The sequence below is a fragment of the Dermacentor silvarum genome, unplaced genomic scaffold (assembly GCF_013339745.2).
Source record: "Dermacentor silvarum isolate Dsil-2018 unplaced genomic scaffold, BIME_Dsil_1.4 Seq661, whole genome shotgun sequence".
Taxonomy (NCBI): domain Eukaryota; kingdom Metazoa; phylum Arthropoda; class Arachnida; order Ixodida; family Ixodidae; genus Dermacentor; species Dermacentor silvarum.
This window is the reverse complement of record NW_023606592.1, coordinates 73,777-100,047: the sequence shown is the minus strand read 5'-3', so window position 1 is coordinate 100,047 and position 26,271 is coordinate 73,777. Positions and strand designations below refer to the sequence as shown.

Genomic DNA, 26,271 nt, shown 5'->3' with positions numbered 1-26,271 from the left:
AAAATTGGAGCAAACACCCCAGCGCACATTGTATATACCAAAAACATGAGAACTTGCACAGTGGAGCAGGCTACGTCGCTTAGGTAGCCATACTTTACAGGCCATATATACAGCTATCGTTCGCACTTCCCGAGGAGCCCTGTGTATGTGAAGAAACTACTTGTTTGCTCCTAATGCGCCATTTGTGCTTTTATTAAACACTTCATAAGGTGCTATGTAATGCAAAAAACTTGCTAACTTTAAAGGGTCCCTGAAACGGTTCAGACAAATTTTGTAGACGCGTAGGGTACAGCTACAGTAAAACATTTGCGTCACAATTTAAGCGAAGCGTCTCATATTAAGAGAGCTACGGACGATTACGAGTTACCCTCCTCCTAGCCATGCATTTCCTCAACTCGTTCGCCGAGTGATCGGGGCTAAGCTCCGCCTTCGCTGGCTCTACGTCATGTTGTGACTTGTTGTCGCCTATTTCCGGTTGTCTTGAAGCCAGAGCGAAAGGCTCTCCAACCTCTCCGCTAGTCGCCCGGCCGTTGATCCTCAGCGAGAGCGATCAAGCAGCGTGCGTTGCGAGCGTTCTGTCGCCCAGCGCCGAGCGTGTCCGGTATTCCGGTAACCACAGGCGGGCTGGGTGTTTTGACAGATAGCCAGAGGCTAAACTAAAGCCCCTCCATACCGCTGTGATGATGGAGCTTCGTAGACGGTCTCAAAAATCACTATTCGCACACCTCTAGTCATATGTGCCACAGTAGCACATACTCAGCGACCCAAATTGACCCGAGGTTCACTCAAGAGCAGCACATACCTAGTGCATTCATGGCACAGCCTGCTAAAGCATCGGGCTGCTGTCCTTGAGGAAACCTTGTGTTGTGGGTTCGATTTCACGTTAGAGTGGCACGTTCCCAGTGGTACATACCTGGTTATCCAAGTTGCCATCAAAGACATTAATTGAAGAACACAGCACAGACCTAGTGGCACATACCCAGTTCTCCAAGTTGGCGTCACTTGGGCACAAAACGAGTTTCTTCGAACAGCAGTACCTACCCAGTCCCGCATCTACAGCGACCCATGTCAGCCTGATCGTTGAAGGGTGGCACATACGTACACATTGCTACATATGCAGAGACCCAAGTTAGTCCGACGGTTGGTTTCGAACCCTGTTTCCTCAGCACAGATGGCCGACAGGCTAGATTTCTTTAAAAATGTGAACTTCAAAGGGTTAACGAGGAAGAGGTGCCAGAACAGTTTGTGCCCCTGAGAACAATGGAGACTACAGCAGCCTTGGCTGTGCTCGAGTTCAAGGAGGCCACACATGGCACAGAGAAAGTACTCCAGAGGCTGGAGCTAGAATATGGAGCACAGACAAGGAAGCACCTTGAGCAAGTGACTAAGGCAAGTACCTCACAAGCACAGATAACAGCTCTTGACAGCTCTAAAAAGCTGAAAGGAAAAGGAGAGAGCTTGAACCAATTGCCGATGAGCAGCGTCTGGTTGCAAAGGAAGGCCCATCTATGTAGCATGGGCTTCGATTGATCGCCATTGCCACAGAAATTAAGTACTATATTTTGAAAATTTTAAACTGATTTTTCTGTTTCCATTTTTTTGCCAAGCACCCTAAAACCCGAAAAACTATCCTTCCTAAACTGTGTTACAAAAACATGCTTTTAAGATGGTTTCTACACTAAAATTTTGCTAGGAACAAGACTATGTACTGCTTGAATTTGTAAATTGCTTCAAACAGCAAAAAAAAAAAAAAAAATTTCTTAGATACACCAACAAAAATTAAAATGTTTCCAGTGATGCAATGTTTATAAAAACAAAAAATGGCACATAGCTGCCCTTATCCTGTACTATACTCCTGAGACCCAACAAAACCTTTCAAAATCAGTTCCGATTGTAACTGCTCTCTCACAAAAATCAGAACATATGTGCTTGATCACATGGCATGGGTCACTTCCATGAATGTGGACAGAATCAATTTCTCCAGTTTGTTCTAATAAAAGCATTGTTTGTAAACTCAAATAAACGGTTAATGTGACATGACATGACGGTTCATTGCTTTCACTTTTCATCGTGGACTGCCGCATCATATGGTGCCATTTACAATGTAGTGCACATTATTTTTCGCAGTCACTGATGATGCAGCTGTACGACTTGCAGAAAAGATCCATTTTTTCAAAAACCAGTGGCAAAAAAATTATTCAATGCTTGACATACTCTGCCTGCTTCACCTAGCTTTATCTTATACAAGAACATCTTAGCCTATCCTTTCTGGTATAGTTTATTGTCTCTGGTGTAATTTTGAAGCCAACCTCCACAAGGTTGGAGTTCAAGGAGGCTATAAGGCCACCCATAAATTATCTATTAAAAAATGAATATATCTTAATTATTTTTAAAACAATAGTTTTCCTAAGCAGACACACTCAGCTGCACAATGTGATCACCATAACTTTTTTTCATGTTTGCACTAAATCAATGCAATTTCAAATATATTCTAATGGTTGCTAGTGTATTCCTCCAAACTTCACCAGAAGTGGAGGAATACAAAAGGAGATGACACAAGGAGTTGAAATGGGGACAGGGGTGAGATCCCGCATAAAAAGGAGGAGGGAAAAAATAAGAGAGCCCAAGTGGTCAAACGACTAGGTCAGAAGCATGCTTTGTTAAATCAGTCAGACTGACAGCACTCGTTGCCTGTCTATATGATGAATACCAAAAGCCTTTGTCACCATATTTTGCTTGTTCCTGATGTCGAATGGTTTGTGGTATGTAGTTTATAGTATGTGGGAGTGCTCACATACTGCAAAATGCCACCATATTGTAGGCATCATAGCAAGCCACTTATAGACTTGAGTACTGTGGTAACATCACTCACCAGCAGTCCCATCATGTTTCGCAGCAGTTCAGGCTTGTCCGTGAAAATCTGAAACAAGAACACACAAATATGTGGATGCTGCCATCAAAAATTGAACCAAATGAGCCGACTTATTGACCTAGCACACACTAGCTTAGCGCAAAAGAAGAAATTATTAGGAAAAAACAGCATACTGTAAAGGTGGTACTGTGGCTGCAAGCTGCATTCACCATCACTTACGCGGCAGTCAGCAGTAAAAGGTGGCACGTGCGGATTTTAAAGCTGGTTGTTTGGCATCAAGGCGATGCTTTCAAGACCACTTTTCAAATCATTAAAAAATTTTAGGGGTGTGCGAATACTCAAAACTGAATCAAACAGTGCATGTTCGAATATTACATTAGCAAATCAAATATCTAATACAGTCGAGACCGACTATATCGAACCCGTTTATATCAAATTATCCCGTATATCAACAATTTAAACACGGTAAATTTACATGGAGAATATAGCAAAAGTTACTGTTACATCGAACAAGATAGCAACGACAACCGATATATCAAACTCCATGTGTCTCAAAAGTGCCCCAGCAAGTTGGCTTTCCCTCGCGGTGGCGGGGAAAACTGCCGGCGCCACCCTAGAAAAAGTGGCTTAGACCCGGCTGTGCACGGCGAACACCCCCCTGCAAAAAATTATCCTGGCCGCTCGAAGCGCTTACAGCCAATCAGAAGCCGTCGTGCTTTCTCCGAGGCGCGGAGGCGGTACAAGTGAGCACCATTTTTCTTTGCTTGTGTGCCTGCTGCTGCCTCTTTTCCTCGAGTCCTCATTCAGCGTGGTCCGTGCTGGTGGTGTTGCCTGTTGGCGCTCTGTGAACTTTCTTGGCACGCTGTCGTCATGGCTTGTGCAAAGAGGCAGAATTTGCCGTTCACCGCGAAACTCGAAATCATAAATCGAGTCGAGCGCGGTGAGAAGAAGTCTGACGTCGCCGCCACGTACAAGATTCCAAGGAGCACCTTGAGTACTATCCTGAAGAACAAGGCAGACATCAGGGCCAAGTCGGACAAAAGGCCAGGTGCCCGTGGTGCCCGACTGTGCGCACTGCTGTGTACGAAGATGTCGAAGCGGCCGTTTTCAAATGGTAAACGGCCAAAGGGCACGCAACTAAGCCACCATATTAATAAAGTACTTTTCTTATTGGTATGTGCCTTTGCGTCATCAAATCCTATAGCGGGCCTATATCGAATTATGCCACATATCGAACTAATAAACGTTTTTTGGCGAGTTCGATATACCCGGGTTCGACTGTATTCGATTTTTAGAATATTCAATATATTTGTGTAGAAACCCACACAGTGCTACATGTTGCATACTCTGTAGCCCCTCACGCTTGATGCCGCCATGCGAGCATTTCACTAAGTTTTCGCCACAAAAGAAGCATCGAGCGCACCACAGACGGGGCTACCCCTGCTGAGTGGTAGCAGACTTTGTCACTGTGAGTGCTCCCTGACGGCGGCCCAATGCTGGGATCGCACACACACTGCCCGAACTACGTACTTAGTTTGTACAAGGTCTGTCCGGGTCGACAGACCATTTGAAATGATAATGCGACACGGACCGAGAGAACAGCAAGAAAAGTAGCACATATTTTGTAAAATACGAAAGGATATGCGAAGATCAGGCCGATTAGCCACTGATAGACCCACAGATCGTGTTGGATATGTGGCGACGCACTTCATAACCACTTACAGCCATCAATCTAAACCACACGCGTGATCTCGAGACGCTCACTGTTAAGCCACCTTATAAACTTACTAGTGGCAAGCATTCCACAACAGCTTGCGGCCAGCAGCAAATTTTCATCAAGGCCACACTGCCTAGGCCATTAGGCCTAATCGGTGCTGCTTCATCGGGCGTCGGCGACTAAAGTTACGGTTTGGTGCCGAATCAATGCAGATCTATTCGCAGCAGCCCCGCGACACTTGACACTCCAACAACAGCCTCGCAAACGAAAGCGAGTGCATGGGATGGCAACAAAGTTGTTCACGGCCACCATCTTTGCAAGACATCGTACAGCCTCCTCTCGTTTCCGACGTCGTTCATAGACACATCGATCTCTTTTTGCAGCTTCGAGCAACAAGTGACTAGACTAGTTTTGGATTTACACTGCAGGTACAAAAGTGTCACGGCGCAGTTGCATGCATTTGCGCGGATGGCAGATAAACGAATAGAAGGGGCGGGGAGTGTCGCACGCACTTGTCGTGCCCTCCAGGTTTCAGAATCTGTCAGTTGGCAAATCATGCTGAACCTGACAATGAAACAGCAAGGATGGTGCCTGCTCTTTCCTGCCCATACCAGCTACGCACGAAGCAGTGATTGAGTCACGTGATGCGCAGTCATCTGTCACGCAGATTGGCCTTACAATAACTAACCTTCTGTATTTTGGAGAAAAACCAGAAAGCAACACCTTCTATGCAATAAATGAAAGATTGCTGCAAAACACAGGTCCAATATTAAACTAAGAACCTCAGTGGCAATCAGCTCAACAGAATGTCACTAATTCATTAGTTCCAGAGAAAAGAAAGCGCTTGATTCTACAGTTAAACCTGCTTATAACGAACATCCATATAACGAATTCCTGGACGTAACGAAGTTTTTCTATTCCCCGCCGTTACTCCATAGAAGCACTTGTATTTGAGACCTCTACGTAACGAAGTGGCAGCGGGAGACCCCCTCGAAATAACAAATTTTCCTCGCCAACAACCTAGAGACCTCGCCCCAAATTTTGTCATTTTTACACGAGCAGCAACCGGAAGCACCTTCTCTGCCGCGACAGAACGTGAAGCGCAGCGTCGCGCTTGGCACGCTCGAATTCAAGGCGACTAAGAGCGCACGTGTGCGTGCGTGGGAGCGTGCGCGAGGCAGGCCTGCATCCCTCGACCCGGAGACCTTGCAGCCGCGGGCGTGACCTTTTTTCCTCCTTTCATTCAACCCGATCCCGCCGCTTGCTGCTGCTGGCCTAGCCTGCCAAGCCGGTACTCTTCCTTTCCAGTTGATGTTGCCGACGAAAAAAAAAGACATTTTTTTTCAACACGCTGGCAGTGCCACTCTTTCATTACTGCGCAAGTCTCTGCGCTTCACTTCACTATCCTGACACTAGGTGACACTATAGGGCCGTTTATAGTTTATAGTCCGACGGAACGAGCGCGCGCACGCTACATCACATTGGCGAAAACAATCCCCTCTATAGTCGAGCGCACCAGCGCAGCCAACGTAACCAGCGGCTTCCAATGCGCCCTGATGGGTCCAGCGCCGAATTGGCTCCTGACCCAATCGCGCATTGGCCGCGCCGACTGCGCACACCCATAATGCCATTTCGCGCGAAGAAATAAAGGCACCCACACCGCTTCACCGATGGTCGCAGACAGCTGTTCAAAGCGGCGCGCAGGCTTGGGATTGTTCTGCGCAGTGCTCTGAAGATAAGAGCCGACAGCGCGCGCGTCGGAGTATAGAGGAGATTGAGTTTGAGCTGGCGCAGCGCAACCGGCGTAGCGTGACTGGCCGCAAACGGCGCTGGCCTGCACGCCGATAACGTCACACTATAAACGGGCTTATACAACGCAACGACGCAATCGGTAAGCGGTAAGAATCGAGTAAATACGGTAAGCGTTTCTTTTTCGAATTTTCGTGCTGAACCTGCATATAGCAAAATCCTCTTTATAACGAAGTTCTTCGGGAATTTGTCAATTTCGTTATATCCAGGTTTAACTGTATTCAACAGAAATTATACTATAAAGAATATTTTCAAGGCCTTCATATACTATAACTGAGCTGTAATCAGTGCTGGCACACTAATTTGGTGTTTCCTTTAATAAGCATAGACTGTACTGTATCATTTATATGTAACTAAGTTACTGATAGCTTGCTACATTCTTGTTATGCAATACTAGGAGACTTCCGAAAGTGTGAAGCACCGTATTTTATTGCCTAAGATTTGTAAGCATTATATTTTGTGAAAAACTTTCCGATATTCATATTCGATTCTATCTTCTCCTTTTTTGCCATAATTTGATTCGACATCTACTACAGTCAAACCTCGTTAATACGTACCCGCTTAATGTGTAATTGCGGTTTAAACGTAGTCGCCACCCAGCCACCCCCATTGAACCCCACGTATTGGCTGACCGCTTAAGCAGTAGTCGCTCATAGCCCACCAAACGGTTAGTGCGTACTATTTTTGTTTCTTATCTACTGCACAGGCACAAAATTGGCAAAATCTCATATGCCCAGACGTTCGATTCTCGAGTTGCGATGCCTGAACGACAGCCGCCAGCGATAGTGAACTTGAAATGTGGCCACCATGACTTATTTCCTGCACATGCTGCTGTTGCGATTGCCACGCATAAAAGCATGGCCTTCGAGATTAGCTCCCGGTAACGTGATGAAGCCGCCAGTAGGGGGTGTGAATTCGCTGTTACTGTTAGGATGTCTCGATGCCCAGTCGCCGTCGAATCTCGATAATTCGAACTCGAAGGGGCCCGGAAATTTGTTTGAATGAAAGAAAGTTCTAATTAAAGAAAGGACCTTTTTGAAGTATTAGAGCACCATAGCATGATGCACGAACGGTGCGAGTCCTGAACTATCGCGGCGCGCAACGGCCCACGCCAGCCAACGCTCGGCAGCAAACGAAACTTTAGGGCACTGGATGGCGCCGTTCGACGGCAAGACAGGCGGGCGTGCGCGGAGACCGTCGAAGGTGAGGGAGGAGGGCGGCAGGGAAGCGGATTTGACCTCGGCAACTCCGCCGCTTCGGCGGCAGTGGCTTCGGTGGCTCCCCTCGCCCTCTCTCTCAGCTCCCTCCCCTTCGACTGTCTCCGTGTGCGCCCGCCGCCGGTACAGCCAGCCGGCGCAGATTAGCCCGCTCCTTGAAGTTTCGTTTTCTGCCGTTATCGGGAAGCGAGCGTTTGCCGGCGTGGGCAGTTTCGTTAGCCGGACTGGGCCTCCGCCGCTGCATTAAGGGGTCTCTCCTAAGCTTTTGCTTTATGGCGGTGTCGGAGCAATGCCGCTCGGAGGTGCTGCCGAGTCATTTGGCGCGCTGCTGAGAGCATTGTCGGTCCACGGTATGTTCGAATTAACCCGTCGCAAATGCTATTGCGTTCGAATTACCGAGCGTTTTCGCTTATTGAAATACACAAAACTTTGACGGGACCACAGCGTCAGTTCAAATAAACCGCCAGTTCAAATTAAGCGTGTTCGAATTAACGAGATTCGACTGTAGTAACCGTGCAAAAGCACATTTTATTGCGAAGCGCATTTCTGCCGTCACCGTGGACGTCGCTTTGAGGTTCCGTATAAAGTCCAAACACGTCAACATCGTCGCCGCGTGCCGTACGCTGTATCTCGCGCGCGAGGGAGAAAGGCAAAGGTGGGGCGGAAGCGCGCTGCTCCTGTGGCGCACAGCGGGGGAGGCGAGAAAGGGACGGGTTTGGGTTTACTTCGGCGGCGGCCGCCGTATCTTGAAAGCGATCTGCTGCATGGAAAAAGTACGCGCCCACAGGGTATCTTCAAAGCGATCTGCAGACAAAGTGCAACTAGCACTGGTAGCTTCATATGCACTGTGCTTTCGACATCTAGTTTGCGTTGAAGCGAGAGACTGCACGCTCGCTGCTGCCGCACCTCCTCACTCGGCGTTTTGACAGCTAATTTCTGCAGTCATCGAGCGAGATGCGTTCATGTTTACCAGTGCACGCATTACACCATGCTTGTTAATTTAGTTAGTCAGCGGGGCCTCATGGACAAACTGGCTCGCAGCCTTATCAAGTTCGAAGATGCCATCGTCGCGCGCAAGGCCGCCACGGCGGCAAGTGAAGATTACCGGTTTGTTGCTGCCTACCCATAAAATAAAGCCTGTCTGAGTCCATGTGTTTGAGAGCATGGTGATGTAGTTCTTTTCTGGCTGGTAAGTAGCCGCTAAACAGGCATTGGCGGTTAATTCGTACATCGTTTAGTGCGTACCTAAATGTTGTTCCCAGCCAACTACGTACAGTGCAGACCACTTATAACGTAACCGCTTTTAGCGCGGGACCGGTTATAGCGTGGGTTTTTTTGACCACAGATATATCTTCCATAGAACTCAATGTATAGGCGGACCGTTTATTGCGTAGGCGCGCAGAGCAGAATACCGGTTATAGTGCGGTTATTTTAAGCGCGCGACCATGAAATTGGCGCACGGCCTTTTCTAGGAGGCGTTGAGCACGGCCCGCACGGCCGCACGGTTGCCGGGTGCGCAAACGCGGAGGAGTGGGAGCACGGGCGCATGCGTGGAGACCAGCGGCGAGAAGCCGAAACAAAAATCGCAGTTTCCCCGAAAGGCAAAGCAAATTTACTAGTCGAGTATACGGAGTAAGGATAGTAGTTATATCGCCAGCATAAACTTGGCCACATCCACTACTAACTGAATTAACAAGCATGGTGTCAGCGCACACAAGCAAACATGAATAGATCGCACTCGACGACGGCAGACAAGCACTGTCAAAACGCAGGCGTGAGCAAACGCGGCAGGACCAGGGACCGAAGGTTCGTGTGGTCTATCACTTCAACGGAAACTCAGCGGCAAAAGCACAGCGCATACAAAGGTCAGAGCCGTGTGGAGATCGCTAGCAAGATACGGTGCGTGCGACAGCCCTCAACCGCGCAAAGTACGCAGTGGCTTGCAGAGAAAGCCACGCCCCTCCCTCCTGCGCTGCCTTCGCGCTTTCCTCCTTTCGTGTGGGAGATTGAGTCGCCAGTTCCCCTTGCGCCCGGTCGCAAGATATGCATTGAGTGCCGCAGCTAAACGTCGCCTCCCTTTCCTCCCTCCCATCCCCCGACGGCCTTCCGCACGACGAGAGTCATCGCATTTGCTATCCGCCGTACGTTCGCTCTCCGTGATAGCACGCGTCCCTAGCGCGCTTTCACTCGCACATACAGCATGTCGTACAGCAGCATACAGCATTTTTTTTTTTCAGGAGTCGGAGCATGGCCGCGCGCGTAGAAACCAGCGGCAAAAGCGAAACAAAAAGGAGGAGAAGGGCGAGAGACTTTGGAGGAAGGAGGGCACGCATTTTCATCGCTATAGCAGCGTCAAGAGCAGGGGTTCTCAAGCATGTTGGCCCCAGGAAACCCTGCTAAGCTTCAGCTAGTGCCCAAGGAACCCGCCCCCCCATCCTTCCAGTAATGATGCTGGGCGTAGCGTGCAACATGTTTGGGGCAACGGTGAGGGTGTACAGGCTATTTTGATGGTGATGTGCAACCCACGTGGTGCAAACTGGGTGCAATTGTCATGACCCAAGACAAGATAGCATCGCTACCAAGGCATGACACCAAGGCACACCACAAAAACGAACTTATATTCTTCGTTACACCTGAAAACTCTGTTAATTTGGCCAATTTCTTTTGGTCCCGTGAAATCCTAATTAACGAGGTTTTACACTATGCAAAGTCTAAGACCTCTTGTGATGAAAGGTTAGAAGTCTCCCTGTGCAATATGCACTGAAAACTCTTTCTTCTTATATAAAGAATGAGTTTTCAGAGCGTATCACACAGGGGGACTTTTGTTATCATTAGAATTGGAATTAGTGTCGGCTCTACTTTGCGTACTGAAAAACCTTGTTTATTCGGATTTCATGGCACCGAAAAAAAAAAATGGCCAAATTAACCGAATGTCGAATTATCGTGGGCATAAAAAAAAATAACAAATGCCTACTACATCAACCGCCTTTAATTTACTGAATGAATCCGCAACACCTGTTTCCATTTTGCACAAAAGCAGTGCGGAAACTGCAATTTTTGGCATCACGTATTTGATTAGCGCTCGCAGCGGCGAAGGCCTTGCGAGTTCCTTTGCAACGCACATCTTTATCTGAGGCACGCTTTTCCCTACCGCGCGCACATACATTATTTTTAAATGCCTAAGCATTTCTATGCTTACACAACGAGAAAACTCGCTTTCAAGATAGAGCCCGCAGCAGCGAGAGACGTTACCTTCTGGCTGCCTGGCGCTTAAGGGCAAGCAAAGCGGGAAAACACAACGTGCCAAGTTACATCAGTCAGCATTGTCTGTCCGCTTCGCAAATCACTTTTAAGATACGGTCCACGCGACCGTACCAGAGTATGTTTGATCGGTCGGTGCCGCCGCCGAAGTCTTTTGATCACGGTTCATAATGGTTCGGCACGTGTGGACAACGATATAAAGAGTGCACGGCTTATGATAATCGGAACGTCATCAGCGCACATGGCACCACCACTTGCAGTACTTTGCTTGCGTTATCAATGCACCTTGTGCCTCTGTCCGCACCAGTTCAAGTTGCCGCAGCACTGCCGTTTGTACTGGTCGGATCAAGTGTCTTAACACTGATAATGACACCAGGCTGCGTGGAGATGAGCAAGTGGCACAATGCTTACGCATACATAGAGAATCCCAGAGAAGTTTCTGCTTGACATTTTTGCCATTGAGCTGGTCGCCAACGAATTCTAGATGGTGCGCTTCATCCTTGACATTTCTGCTTTGAGTCAAAGCAAAACTACCGATTGTCGCAACCGGTACGGTACGAAACCGCGGCCGCTATTGACGGTGACCTTGTAGCTCTGAAGGCGCGAGACTAAATGCTGACCGCAACATCGTCCAAGGTTAGCGGTATAGAAAACACCATGCTGGCAACTCTGGGCTGCTCACCAAAACTAGCTCTTTCATGTACCCAGAATGCAGACCGAAATTCCCTAGTCGTCTACCAGTTGAACAAGCGAAGTGAAACTCGCTGTGCATATTTTTTTCCCTGCTGCCCATATGATTAATGTCGGACCCGCCTATAAGCATGTTCTGTTATAATTTTTCCTTCCTTGTTTGTTTTAGCCAGGATTACGTTATCTCGCGAGCGCTCACATGAATTCACAGGGAGATTGTTAGGACTGTTAACAATTTCATCTTCGGCGATGCCTTATGAATTTGTACGTGGCATGTGCGATCATTTGGATGAATTGTCTCAGTGGCGATGTTTGTTCACCCTTTTTGTGTATGTAAGTGGTCGATTGTGCGCGATAAGGAATCGGTTATTTGCATTAACCTGGTGTGTGTTATTTGACAAGAAATTCAGTTCACTCCGCGGTAAAGCTTCAGGCTCTTTCTATGTTCTCAAATTGCGCAAACTGTTCACATCTGTGCGCCCACTAACCTCATGATTCCAAAAAGTCACGTTAGAAACATAATCTTTCCGTTTTCTTGAACCAGTGAGCTTTTGCCGGTTAGCGCTATGGGAAGTCCGCGTGGTAGGCCGAAGAAATAAGACGACTGTTGCAATGCACCTGTAGATCGTGAGCGCGTTTGAGAACGCAGGTGATAGGCTGACTTTATTTGAACTTGTGAATCGGTAAGTCGTGCAGTGTGTGCTGCTATGAGATGCAGAATATGTAAAGGCAAAACGGAACCGTGATCCAGTTTTCTCAGACGTGCAAAATTTTAAAAATAATCGGTTCAGGTCAGACTGCCTATATCATAGCTGGAACCATGCAGTGCTGATGACATGCTGATTGCAAAATTAACTGCACCACCATTAGTTTAGTAACTGCTTTGTGGAGAAGATACCATTACATTTGCTAAATGTGTTGAGCATCGACAAGAAAGACTTACAGAACGCTCATTTGCTCACGGCAAGATATGTCAAGGAGGGTGTGCTGGGCCAGGGAAGCTAAGAAACCACAAACAAACAGGTGGGAGTGCAGGTAGGTGAATATTGGCCTCGAAGTCTTCGCAGAAAAAATATAGGAATGTTAGGGAACGACACGCCGTTCAAAAATCCGGTGAATGGTGAATGTTGAAGCGTGCGACAGTGAGTAAAGTAACAGAAAATAATTTTAAGAATGGGAGGGGGGGACCGCACAAAAGGTGTCAGGAAACAGTCGGCGGATAATTATGAGCATAGCGAGAGCGTCTTCTCACTGCCCGATCGCTCAACACCAGACGGCCGTGGCCAGTCGTCTAGCTGAGGCTCACGTAACCCACCGTAACATGTGCAACTTAGATTTCTCATAAATAAATGAAACATAGTTTCATTTATTTATTCCCTTTCTTTTCAGAATAAGCTGCAAGTTTAAACCTTGCGCCCAGATCATCTCCAGCGTGCACAAACGTTGAAATCTGGATGGTGACTACGCATACGCGTTGAAATGGATGGTGACTACGCATATTTGAAGGCAAGCAGCCGACGCTTGCACCGAGTCAAAACGGAACAGCGACAAATGCAAGAATAAAGGCTTTAAAGGCACAATTAGGCACAAAGCGTTCTGGTGTTGCTGACATGTACGATTTTCGCTGATGACTATGGCGACATGGACTTGGCGAGCGCGGAACCAGGGAATATTTATCAGTGGCTCGCGGAACCCCTGGGTTCCGAGGAAAACACCTTGAGAACTGATGGTCTAGAGTGAACTAGATAGCAGAGTCCAAGCAGGGTGCACGGAGTGCAGGGGAACGGTGGGGCACTCCTTTTTTTTTCGTTTTTTTTTTTTCCAGGAATGGGAGCGTGGGCGTGCGCGTGGAGACCAGTCTCCAGGTGCAAATAACAGCGTTCCTCCGCTGATGCCACATCTGTCAGGAGAACTTGGTTACTGTGCTGTGTTGCGATTGTGTTGCATGTGTGTGGGTAGAATATGTATAAATTGTGTTTGAAAGGTGGGTTGCCCGTTTGTGTTTGTTGCCCGTTGGCATAAGCAAAAGCCGAAAAAAACATGCTTTGGTTATAACGCGGTACCGCTTATAGCGTGGATTTTTACAACTCCCGCGACTTATGTTATAAGCGGTCTACACTGTATTAACAAGGTTTGACTGTATTCGGTATTCGCAACACTCCTAAAAAATTCAACCATAGACTCGCTCTATACAGCTAAAAAAAAATAAAAGACAGAGAACCTTCTCACATACAGAACCTACTGCATTGTACATTAAAGACAAAAGAACTGCCTGAAAACTGCATTGTGAGCTACAATGGTGGAGGGTTCCAAATGAATTCTGACTGCATGGCATTCCTAAATGTACTATCTGTTTCACACTTAGGGGAAAACTCTGAGCGCCTTGCAAGGCGCTCTGAGTTTTCCTCGAAGTGTGAAACAGACCGTACAGTGAAAGCAAAGCACAGGCATTTTTGCATCCCATCAGTTGAGGTACAGACGCTTTGCAGTGAGCAGTTCGTGCAACTGAAACAAGATGGCATTGCAAGTCTGCTTGTGCCTGCGTCCATGAGTGGCCTTGTGCAAGGCCGAAAATGCGAGCAGCAGCCTTGCACGGCATTCATTCTGCTGGCTGAGAGCATTTGTGGTGCATTTATCAGATGTGGCAAGCCAGGAAAAAAAAAAATTTGCACCGTCCCGAGTTTAGAGACAGACAGGCCTTTATGGGAACAGAGCGTGTTTGTGGACGAATTACACAGGCCTCTTCTGCACCAAAACTGGCTGTTATTTACGCACTGAATGCACAAGTGAGAAAGCTAATCTAGCAGTGCAAGTTGTCCAGCAGAAAAAATACTGACCACATCATGTGGATCGTTGCTCGCAATTTGTTTGTTACCACAGCAATGAGCAAGCGGCCCGAGAACTATTTTGCATCACTCTCTGCACCTTTGACATGGATATTCAATACAACTGTGCATGTAGCACTTTCATAGCAATATGTTAGGAACAAATTCTTATGGCAATAGACACCTCCCCTGCTGTAGTCATGTCCCAAGGATCGGCAGCACTGGCATTGTGCAAACTGGCTTTCTGACCTAGCTCGCCTTCAGTATCAAGTCCAAATATACTTGCAACCTTGCATGATACAATCGACTTCCGTTAATTCGACCCTGTCAGGACGAATGAAATTGATCGAATTATCAGGTGGGTCAAATTAAACAAGATACAGAAAAAATGGCAGAACACACTGCCGATTCATTAGGCCCGATTCTAACACACCCCAGAATCAAGCGTGCACCCGCTGTATATGCGTATAAAGTAGAAAACTAACGCAGGGAAAACATTAAAGCTCCTAAATAAAGCAGAAATCTAATGTGCACTCCATATTTGGGGCAACAGTCTAATGTGTGTTGCACGATGGCACCCAGTTTCCTAACATCAGCTTCGCCACAATACACCAGAGTTGTGCAGTAAAGAAAACAAACGCCGCGAAGGCGGTTTTGGTTTCGTTTAGCATTGCCACAAAGGCAATTTTGGGTCCAATTTTATTCAGAAAAAAAAGAAGAAAAAGGTGCATGTTAGAATTCGGTAATAATGTAATCAAACATTGTGAGCAACCATTATTGCTTGAAAATCTTCCTAGGACAGGCGGAAACAGGAGTTTTCGATGGGAGATGACATGCATTCAATGCACTCACTGTCCCCAATTTCATCCAGATCTACCACTAAAGGAGTCGCCATTGGGGTCACCATAGGGGTCAGGCGCGTGCGTGCCAACTGGCCAAGTTTGAATTATTCGGCGAAGGTCAATTTTAGCATCGAAATAATGAAAGTTTGGGCCCATAGAAATGCATGGGTGCCAGCCAGGAGCTTCATTTGGGATCAAATTAACCGGAAAATCTAATTATTCGGAGTCGAATTAACGGAAGTCTACTGTTTATCCAAGAAACGACATAGCTGCCTACAGTAGTTATTGAAGATGATCAACTGCACAGCAGAATATTTTTACCCATACAAAGACACAGCAAACAACGGTACTCTGAAATGTGCCCCTTCCGGTCAGTTAATTACTATTCAAACATTGTTCAACAGTGCTTTAGTTCTCAACAAATTACGTGGTAGTGTCTGCTTGCCAACATGTGCATAGTTTCACTGATGTACTGTATAGCTGTAAAAGAGACGCCTGAAAGTATTCCGAGTGTGCAAGTCCTTAAAACCATATATCCATAATGACAGTTACTGACAAAACTTCACATTTTTCGTTAGCTGCAACAATGATAAGTGTATAAAGGCACAGGAGCATATGTTTGGCTGGGTCAGATACAAGGACAATTCCCGTCAGCAAACACAGAAAACAGCGGAATAGGAAAGTAGAGAATGCATTAAACCGTTCCGTGCCACAACTATTATCTCGAATTTTGACCAAAAATGCCAAGTTTCTTTATGGCAGAATTTTTTACAAAATACATTCCAGACAATGTTTAGTTATCAAAATATCTACCGTTATTGCAAAATTGAAGGTTAACAGAACTGTAAACATATACCGTACGATAGGTATGAAAGAGATATGAAATTCTATGTTTGCCTGCAGAGAACCACAGTGAAAATATTCCAATGGGTCACCTATGTTCGCCACCAAACGTCTTACCTAGGGACACCGAAAATTGGATCCAAGCGAGGAATGCAGGGGCTTTTATGTCAAATTCGCACCACTGCCTTGTGACGTCAAAGCCATCAGAAGCGCCACTCCCAGAAGACGAGCCGAGTGTATCAAGAATCTCGGTATTGCCTTCACTCAAAGAGCACACTTCATTGGAATTACCAGCTATTCGCTGAGTCAGATTTTCTTTTTCGCGAAGAGCCAATGAAGCTTGAGCTGCCAGGGGCACCATCTTTAGAGACTTCAGTTGCCACTTTTTTCACTTCCTCCGGAATAAACTCACTCCTGCTTGTGCTGCCTGTGGATGTGTGCTCCCATCTAGAAGAACCACGACAGCACTGAGACGGAACCTCATCCATGACATCTTAGAAAATGAGATGTACCATCGACGAGCATAGCTAGTCCTTAGCCCTTTTTATCAGAAACGCGTGGACGAACCCACCTCATCCAAGGCACTATGGGTTAATGTGCCACATAAGCGGTGCGAACCACGGGGCACATAACACAAGTTTTAGAGAGCTACTGCACCAGGCCCAGCACGTCTCAAACTCAACTTGTTTAACGAAAACACTAACGCACATATTCACGGCACTAGTGAAAGCACTATTAACCCTTATATTCATCCTTAATCATTTAACCCCAAATCCACGCTGTACTCATCAGAGAGTTGTACCAATACCACCATGAGGAGTCATGCTTGTTAAGGCCCAATGTTCTGGTGCTACCACCGCCAGTGAGTACAGTCGGCACTGAGGAAACCTGCCTTCGGGAGCAGCTTTTATTTTATTTTTTTTTGTTATTTTAACCAAAATAAACAAGTAATATATTTTCAGAATCGAATGACAGAAACATGGCTACATAAAAGAATCTGTATAGTTGGTAAGTTTTTTCTATAGTTAATTTCGGGACTAAAGGGTCAAAATCATAGATGACTGAATAACTGCATGTTTTATCATCATCAGACACACATGCTGACTTGGTCAACATCAGTTCATCCGTGATTTCAAAAGTATGCTGCCCTGTCTGCAGCCATACTGTTGTAATGGCTGACCCCTGCCAACCTTGCAAATACAGGCCACTCCCGCTGACCCTCCCTGTGATCGAATAAGGTCATGCCCATGTCATGGTGCTGCAAAGTGTCTGTAGATCTCGATGAAGGAACAGTTCTAACATACATAGTACAGGGCTAGCCTTGAGAATGTTAGTCACCCAAAGCTAGGTTGCACACATATACATACCCCGAAGGTCATAACACTACAGTAAAGGCATTTTGAATACCTTGTGCGTTGGATACCTCAAAACATCAGTACATGAGCAATACTGCACTTCATTCGACATTCAACTGGTACTGCTTCATTTTATTTAGGCAATGATTCACTCATGTTAAAATTGTACAGCTTCATTATTTACAACTGTAAAAACTGAGAACTTTCAAAACCAACCAACCTCTTACTTTTTGATATAAGCACATCAAGTACATTTTTAGCTGATTTAATGTAATTTTTCTGGCTTGAGGTGTCAGATTCAGTGCATACATGCTCTTTATTGTGCAATAAAATTTCCAGCTCTGAAGTTCCAAACATAAATGGCTTGCACAATACAAAAAATGCAAGTGTCTCGCAAGACAATACCCAAGTGTTTTGCAAGACATTTCTCTACTTGTTATAGATAATTTTGTAATTTCAGGATGGTCTTCAACTAGCCATTGGCTAAGGTCCAGATGTGCAGTTGATTTGTCAGGACATCCCAAAACATGCTCTTTGGACTTGCTGTTCACCGGTGCTAAACACACGCGATTCCCCTCTCCTAGTCTGTTCCAGCAAATGCTAGCACATACTAAACAGTCAGTGGGAATTACGGTGAGGACAAGAAAAATTAATGGGGATGCATTTTGTTGAAAGTACTAATACCGTATTTTCGCGCATATAACCGCCCTTGCACATAACCTGCACCCTTAATTTTGAACTCCATGAAAAAGAAAAAATAACCTTGCGTATAACCCGCATGCTTATCTGAAAAAATGCGGTCTAGGAAGTTACAACTAGGCGCAGTCATCATTTTGTTTTCTAAACAAACTTATTTAAAAACGACTGCCGCAACGTTGTCAGTGTGTCATCCGATTCACTGTTGTCATCCGAGGCTTCATCGCCGCTCTCAAAGACGTAATCGTCTTCGGAACCATCTAAGCTGTTGCTTATGGCACAGTTTTTGAAGCTTTTGCGCACCATATCAGCCAGGATCATCCCCACGCATCTACGATCCACTGGCACTGCAGTTCAATTCCTGGCCTTCACACGCGTCCCGTCGGTGGGAGGGCGTAAAGACCGTCGGCCATCCACTGGCCAGACTATGGATGTGGATCTGGCTATAACCTGTGTTGCCTCTTATTGGCTTAACACACGTCGATGTCGAAAGGCATGCGGACAATGCGGACTCTGCATGACAGGCCGTGCGTTGCCGTGAAGCCGATCCCCCCCCCCTCCCTTCGCGAATATTCGCAGATAACCGGCACCCCCCACTTTTTAAACAACTTTTTTCAATTTTTGGTGCGGGTTATATGCGAGAAAATACGGTACCTTTCAGTAATTGCTACACATAATGAAAAAGATTAATTATGAGCAATAAACTTGTACGTTTAACTCTTCTGATCTGGATGTATTGAAATGTGAGCTCTTGAAGTATGATGTGGGTAACAACTTCTGAAAGCATGAACACAAGGAGCAAGACCAGACGATAAGTGCTGGAGCAAGACCATATTATGACTGCTGCCCCTTTACTATCTTGCTAGCAGCCTCTGAAAAATCACAGCAATGTTCAATTTTTTTTTCTCAGTCTAAAGGCTCCATCTTTGCTGGGGGCAAAATGCAGCTGTCAGTGCAATCAACTCACCCGCAAACACTCAAGAAACAATGTCATTCCCCCACCGTCCAGGAACCTCTCACAGTTGATTGGTGTTTCGTCTGCAAACGAGTATGCCAAAAATAAGTGAGCTTTCTGCACACCCTCAAAGAGTTAGTGGCACAGCTGCACAACTACACTCTTAAAGCTTTGAAGATCTACAGAGGTACGTAGAAAAGAAAAGGACAACCCAATGAAAAGATGTTCCTGTCAAAGCAAAAGACTTCCCTTGGCAGTGTGCCAGACCATATAATCAGGATCTGTGCAACAGAATTTGAATCTATATCCCCAGAAGTCCGCATCCCCCATTGCATAAAAACCTGCGTAGCGTAAAATTCCTGCCAGCAGCAGCTTGCATCTAAATACTGAAGGGCTTATCACAGTCAAAACAAAGCCTGACAAAGAACACTTTGCAAAGGCAGCTTTTACAAACCAAACTTAACTACAAGCCATTTCAACTTGCATCATCCAAGAGTTCAAAACAGCACAACACATACGACTCTCGTTTGTTTAGTCCCTGCTGCCCCATGAAGTTTGGCAATTCAGGCTTAATCTCTCAACCTTCATCTTCCAAAGCCCGACTTGATAGGCACTAACACACGTTGGTGAGCAAATTGGTACATGACTTGGAAAGCAAACAGCGCGAAAAACAGGACTATACAAGAAGACACATGACAGTGTGTTTTAGTTCAGTCCCATTTTTTTAGCGCTTTCTTTTCTAATAGGCGCATTCCCTTCGTATATTTGATACCTGCCTCCAAGTGGCTAACAATTTTCAAGAATGGTTGTAACCCCACCTAGTGACACGTGACGTGCCTGCAACGAAGAAAAAAGACCACAAGAGCAAAACAGTACCAGTGACATTCCACATGGTGCTCCACGCAGTCTCCATGACCTCATCGGACGTGTGAGTCCTCAGTCGACCGTCAATTAACTGAAGCATTATCTGCAAGTAGCAAAATTACCCATATTAGATGCAATACCTTGACTTCCAGCTGCAAGCAATTGAGCTCGCTACAATTCACACAGAAATATTGCTGCATTTGTTTGCGAGGTTAAACCTGTTGTGTGTTACAACACTTATGGCATTACGAAAGATGCGCTCACGAAATCAGCATGTTCATGCATCTCGTATGTGAAAGCCACACGTAGAAAGGTCAGCCCATCCTATCAGAGTCTACCAATTTGCTATAGTAGGTTCTCAGACTTGATGGGATATGTCAAGTATGATGATGCCCTATAAATAAGAGACAACATGATGGTCTTGTCATGTGATTTGACAACCACTAAACATGGTTCCTGCCACCAAAGAACTACTGAAGGCTGAGCAAGTTGGTAGTCATTCATGTTACCCAAAGGCAGGCATGCAGACATGGACACAAGTAGGAACAAAAACAACAGAGTGTTACATCATCAACGAGATTTGTGGGAAGGCACGAAGCAAACTGTGTCCCACATCTTTATTGAGTCGCCATCTGAATGGAAGAACCATAGCCGATGCGCTGCTGCTGAGATCCGGATCTCCTCTCTCTCATGCACACCTAGCTCTGGCTCCCCGGAGACCATGCAGAGGCACGTCGCCGCCGTCAACCTGGTGGCGACAACTTGCCATAGATAATTAGGCATAAAGTTTGCTAACTGCTGGATACACCGTCAAACCTCTCGTTACACTGTCGCGATTGCAAGTTACTCCTAACTTTGCAGACTGCAGAGTTTCGCTAAGACGTAAGAACGAAGGAGTGTGCCTCAACCAAAAGGCACAATTGTTCATTCTTATGTCTGAACAGTATGCTTCTACTCAGCCCTAGATTGTCTCGAGAAAGAGGAACTGTCATGCCTGAACAGGCCAGTGCGAATTTTATTTGTTTGGTTCAATGCGAAGCAAAATCGTAATTAGTGGCGAATAATTCGAAGCAAATAGAATAGTTGTGGGATTCATATAAAACCATGACGCAAGAGCCAGATGTCAAGAAATCCACGAAAAAGTTCGTTCCTTACTTACAAAAAAGGAAACAGGTTCATCTCTGGAGTCAGTTGATATTTTAAGTGTCGTTACTCAGCTATTTTCATGCAAAAGTGCAAATTGAACATTCCTTACAATTCCAGCAACACAGAAAACTTGTTTTCTTGCTCACTGCTGCCCCTAAGCTGACTAAAAATTTTGTGGTGGTTGAGGCCATGGGAGCGTTTCACGTCCTCCCATCGTGAGCCATCACGATGCTGTGAAGTGCAACCTTGACTGCACAAACTTAACGCATTCCTTTCTGCACGTGCACAGATGAACTTAGTAGGCATGCACGCCTCTTTTGTGGTCCCAAGTCTGGCCCGCATGCATGATAGAGGGCCCAATCACTGACGAGCGGCAAGTTTCCCGTGATGGTCTGCCGACCACCGTCGCAGCACCTGCCTTGGCTGTTAGACGTAACCAGCGTCATTTCGCTGGGCGTTGCCCACCAAAGTTACAATTTAGTGCTGTGTCAATGCACATCTATTAACAGAGGCTGTACAGCTCTGAGGAAGCCGCGTGGCCGTTGCTAATAATATTTTGAATAACGAGCCGGTGCAGAAACCAGTAGGCGACTGTAAACAAATTCATCTTTGCCTTGACTTGGCTATGAGCAGTACGATGCGACTTATTAAAAAAAAAAACGAAGCTGTTATTTATACATGTTTTTAAGTTTACCATATCTTTGCTTCGTAAAACACGCAGCAAAGATTTTTTTTTTTTAGGTTAGCAGTAAAATTGGAGTGAGAGTTATACGCGAATTTAGACTTGAGGGTGGCTTCATGGCAGAGCGAATTTCGTTTCAAGATGCGGTTTCACGGAAGCGCAGCCTGCACTGCAGTGAAACCCCCTTAAGAACAATGTTCTCTGCCACTCACGTCGCCGAAGAGGTGGGGAACAGAGCCGCTGGCCGAAGGTACGACATGAATGATTTGTGCATCTGTGAACGGAGACTGTTTTACAAAGATTTTAGCATTGTAAGCAGCTATTGCTGCAAGTTATAAACGCTGACCTTTACTTCCACGCACCCCCCCCCCCCCCCTAGGGGGGTGAAATCGAGGTTACAGCTTAGATGCAGAGACATACGATCATTTCTTGGTTTCGAAAACTTTAAATACCAAAATTTGAGCCGAACTGAATATCAAATAGCATAATATTCGAATAATATTCGTGAACAGTTATTGTTTTCGAGTGCCCACACATGTCCATGAATGGAAGGCTGGTGCTCCTTCTCCTTGAGCCTGCGCAGACAAGTTTTATGTCTTCCTTCATTGCCACCACTATGAGACCCTTCAGTTGATACAGTAGCACACCCACGATCTCTGCCAGGGGGGGGGTGACATTGTGCCTTAGTTTGCCAATACCATCTAAACAGCACTAATTTCAATTTCTCCCGGGAAATTGTCAAAAAATGTGCTTTTGCTCAAGTTTGCGAGTGTGCATACGACTGCGCGTCTTACATCTTAGTTGCAGTACTCAAAGGCGCAAGGAAAGAAAAGGGGTTAAACAAAAGGGGGGTTAACTCGGCCGCACAGGGGAGGGGGGAGTTACAAACCCCGTCGGTGCGCCACTGAGTTGATAGCTGGCATTTCTATACCTTGTTCATTCCTACTTGTGTCCATGTTTACATGCCTGTCTTTCATGACATGAATTCCACCAGAGTGTACTTAAGTTTTGAGGGCACCCCCAAGTCCACTCAATAAACAGTTTACTTCGATGTTCGTCATCCGACTGTCTATGGGCTAGCACCCATCACTACCGACTGACAATGACAAAGCAGTGCTTCGACCACACAAACCAACTAACAAATTTCCCCTATACATTGTTTAACAATGCCTGTTTACAATAAAAAACTACAAGCCATATAATTTTAAAAATTTACTTGCACATATATTCGATTTATTAGTTAATTTAAGCCTTAGATGGATGACTGTCACAGAAATTAACCATTAGTCAAATCAATTTCTTTTTCTGGTGCAAGAGTAACAAATTAGGAAAAATTTCAGGCCTATTTCCAATATTCAGCAATAACGTGGCTCACGGTGGCCCTGTGATTTTCCGATTTCGAGATTTTGGCAGTACGCCCAAAGGGTCTATTCTAGCTGTTTGTATGTTTCAAGCTGCTTCTACACATGTCAAATGACTCACACAGTGTAAACACTCATGCTTTTCATCAAATGTCTAAGAAAATAGCCATGCACATGAATATGGAAAGAGCTCACATTCTCACACAAGGCTACCAACTGCCACACAACAATCTTCTCTATTGGCCAAGTAATTAGTACACAATCTTCCTGGTGGCAGAAAGCTCATTACTAGGGATGGGCAAATAGTGAATTTGGTCGAATAATTTCAAATCGAATAGTTCGAATAATTCACATATTACAGCAAAACCTAGTTAATTCGAATTTCACGGGACTGAAAAAAATGTCCAAATTAACCGAATGCCGAATTATCAGGGTACCCAGAAAACAATAAGCAAATGCTTACTAAGTCAGCACGATTTTATTAGTGTAATGGATGAGCAAATCATTTTGCTATATTGCACAAAAGCAGTGCGGAAGCTGCAATTCTCGTCATCTCGTGACTGATTGGCTCTCGCAGAGGCGATCGAGGCCTCACGACTTCCTTTGCAGCACGGCAGCGGCGCGCGCCACCATTTGCGACACGCTTTGCACTACCGCGCGCATATCCCGATTATTTTTTCGCCAGTAAGCTGACGCCAACAGATCGCATGTCCATCGCGATGTAGACGGTGCTTCATCCTTGACAGCTTTGCACCGAGTCAAACCAAAACAACTGTTTGTCGCAACCGCCGCCGCTATCGACGCGATTATGAACGGCGACTTTGCGGTGCTTAAGGCACGCGGCCGACGCACGTACCGAGTCAGAACGAAACTACCGTTCGCTGCAACAACTGCAGACAAAATCGCGGTCGCTATCTATGCGATCATGGATGGCCTATGCCAGCTTTTTAGCATGCGCCAACATGTCTATTGAGTCAAACGAATACTTTTTGCCACAATCGCTGCGGAAGAAACCGGGCAGCTATCGAGCGATCATTGATGGCGACTATGAAATCCCGCGGCCAGTGCGTTGTTATGCGCGGCGGTTAAATCAATAAAGGCACATCACGTACAACTTTCGCTGATGACTATGGCTGCGACTCTGCCGCTTCATTTCGGTTGTAATGCTAGCGCCGTTTCTGGTCTTTTGCATCACAATTTCTGCTCTTTTTTGCAACAATGTATAGCCTTCGAGATTTATGGTTGGAGGTTATGGCAGCCGCAACGTGAAGCATAGCCTCCGAGATGTGTAACTCGGCCGTCCCTCTGTGGCTTCTGGCTCTGCATTAGGGACGCCGAATACGAAAATATCGAATACCTGAATTCGAGTCGAAGCGAATAATGAAATATAGAATTATTCGATTGAATATTCGACAATACCGTATATTCGCCCTCCCTACTCATTACCAAAACACGCTGTTCCATAACAGTATGTTTCTTTTTGTCTTTTAACAGCTTGACTAATGTTAACTAGAAACACCCTACAAGCCTAGCTATGGTATTCTTGTGGACAATGTACACCCTGAGCAAAATATTCCATGATAAACCCTATTTTTTCACGTAAGGTGGTCAAATTGAAATTGAGGACTACTCTCCAAATGTGGCATGGCAAACTTTCCTGTGACACTCTATTTCAGTCTGTGAGTCTTGGTTAGAATGAATTGTTTTTTTGGCGAGCCCTGGTGCATATGCTCACAAGTGTGGACCTCTTACTTTTACACTTCTATCTAGATGCCACCTCTGTTAGCTGTATGCTAGTGATACCATATAGGGCATTGCCTGTGTCGCGCCCATCACACTACATGTTGCACTTTGGCCTATGCAATAAAATTGTGTGCAGAAAACAATCTACGAGATCCATCCTTTGAGCCACCCAGTGATGGCGGCGCGTTTGGTCTTGTGGACAGCAAGACAACCACTGGTTGCTGTGGTGACTGCTGGCAAGGGTGGACATTCCCAGGCATCCATTATTGATGATTCCTATGTGCCAACATGCATGTTTTGCTTGCTGCATATTTCGCATGTGCACTGGCTTCGAGAAATAACATTTTTCATAAAAGTGCACTCACACTGGCAAATGATGGAGGTTCCGTATTGGGTCAGTACTTGCTGTTGAACACCAGTAATGGAATTCAAGAGCAGGTGGTCAAAACACGCTTGTTTTTAAGGGCTTCCTATGAACAATGGCACTGCCACATTTTCTTTGCCAAGAATTGCACTGCCAGATGTACACTGCCATTCCAAGATGGTCGCACAAGATTGCTAATAGAATACAATACAAAAATGCGAGAATTTCAGAACGAAGAGCAGCAACCATATGTGCAACAGCAGTCGAACTCGGACATAGTTGGTCAGTCCGGATGACAAGTTTTTGCTACAGGAGGTTAACAAGATGCAGGCACAAATGTCTCCGTTGGTGTCCTATCTTTTGAGTATTTGTTTTTTAATGCTGTTTATAACCATGAAGATATAAACTTATGGTCATGTGAAAGCAATGCAAGCGCGTATGAACAGAACCAATCATGAGAATTTTTCACCTTGAATGACACATTCGGAGTGGCGACTCGCAGGTTGCACTTTCCGATGTGTACCTAGCTAGTAGCGAGTTGCTCCTTGGTCGCCAGTTGCAGTCGCTGTGTGACCTCTGTCAATTGCCAGTGTGATACCCTTTATTTTGGGGCAGTGCCACACAGTACACCACACAGTAAAGTTACAGCAAGTTTCAACAGAGAATACACCCTTACTGTGTGGCACCACCTTACAGTGCAGATGTTCTAAGTCTCAAGCAGCTTACTTACCAAGCAGCCTAAATGTACATACAATGAAACAATCTTAGTACAGTAGAATGCCGTTACAGCAACTCCTTCATAACTACCAATCCCAAATGAAATCTATGCTAAGCATGGCAAAAAAAAAAAATTATAAACAGGTCACTGTAAAGTATTGCAATAAAGCTTTTTTTTTTAACATTCTTTCTCAATACTTTCTGCCCCAGTCAATTCACTTCTGCATCCTTTAAGACCAGTCATCAAATCAGTCATCAAATGAGTCCAATGTCCTCAAGAAGCTGGGCACAGTCATCATCCCAAGCCCTAGA

At 45.7% G+C, this 26,271-nt stretch overlaps 1 pseudogene; it reads right to left on the bottom strand.

Annotated features, from left to right (window-relative positions):
• LOC119435372 (protein zer-1 homolog) overlaps positions 1–26,271 on the bottom strand; it is a 91,946-nt pseudogene that overhangs the window by 15,828 nt on the left and 49,847 nt on the right.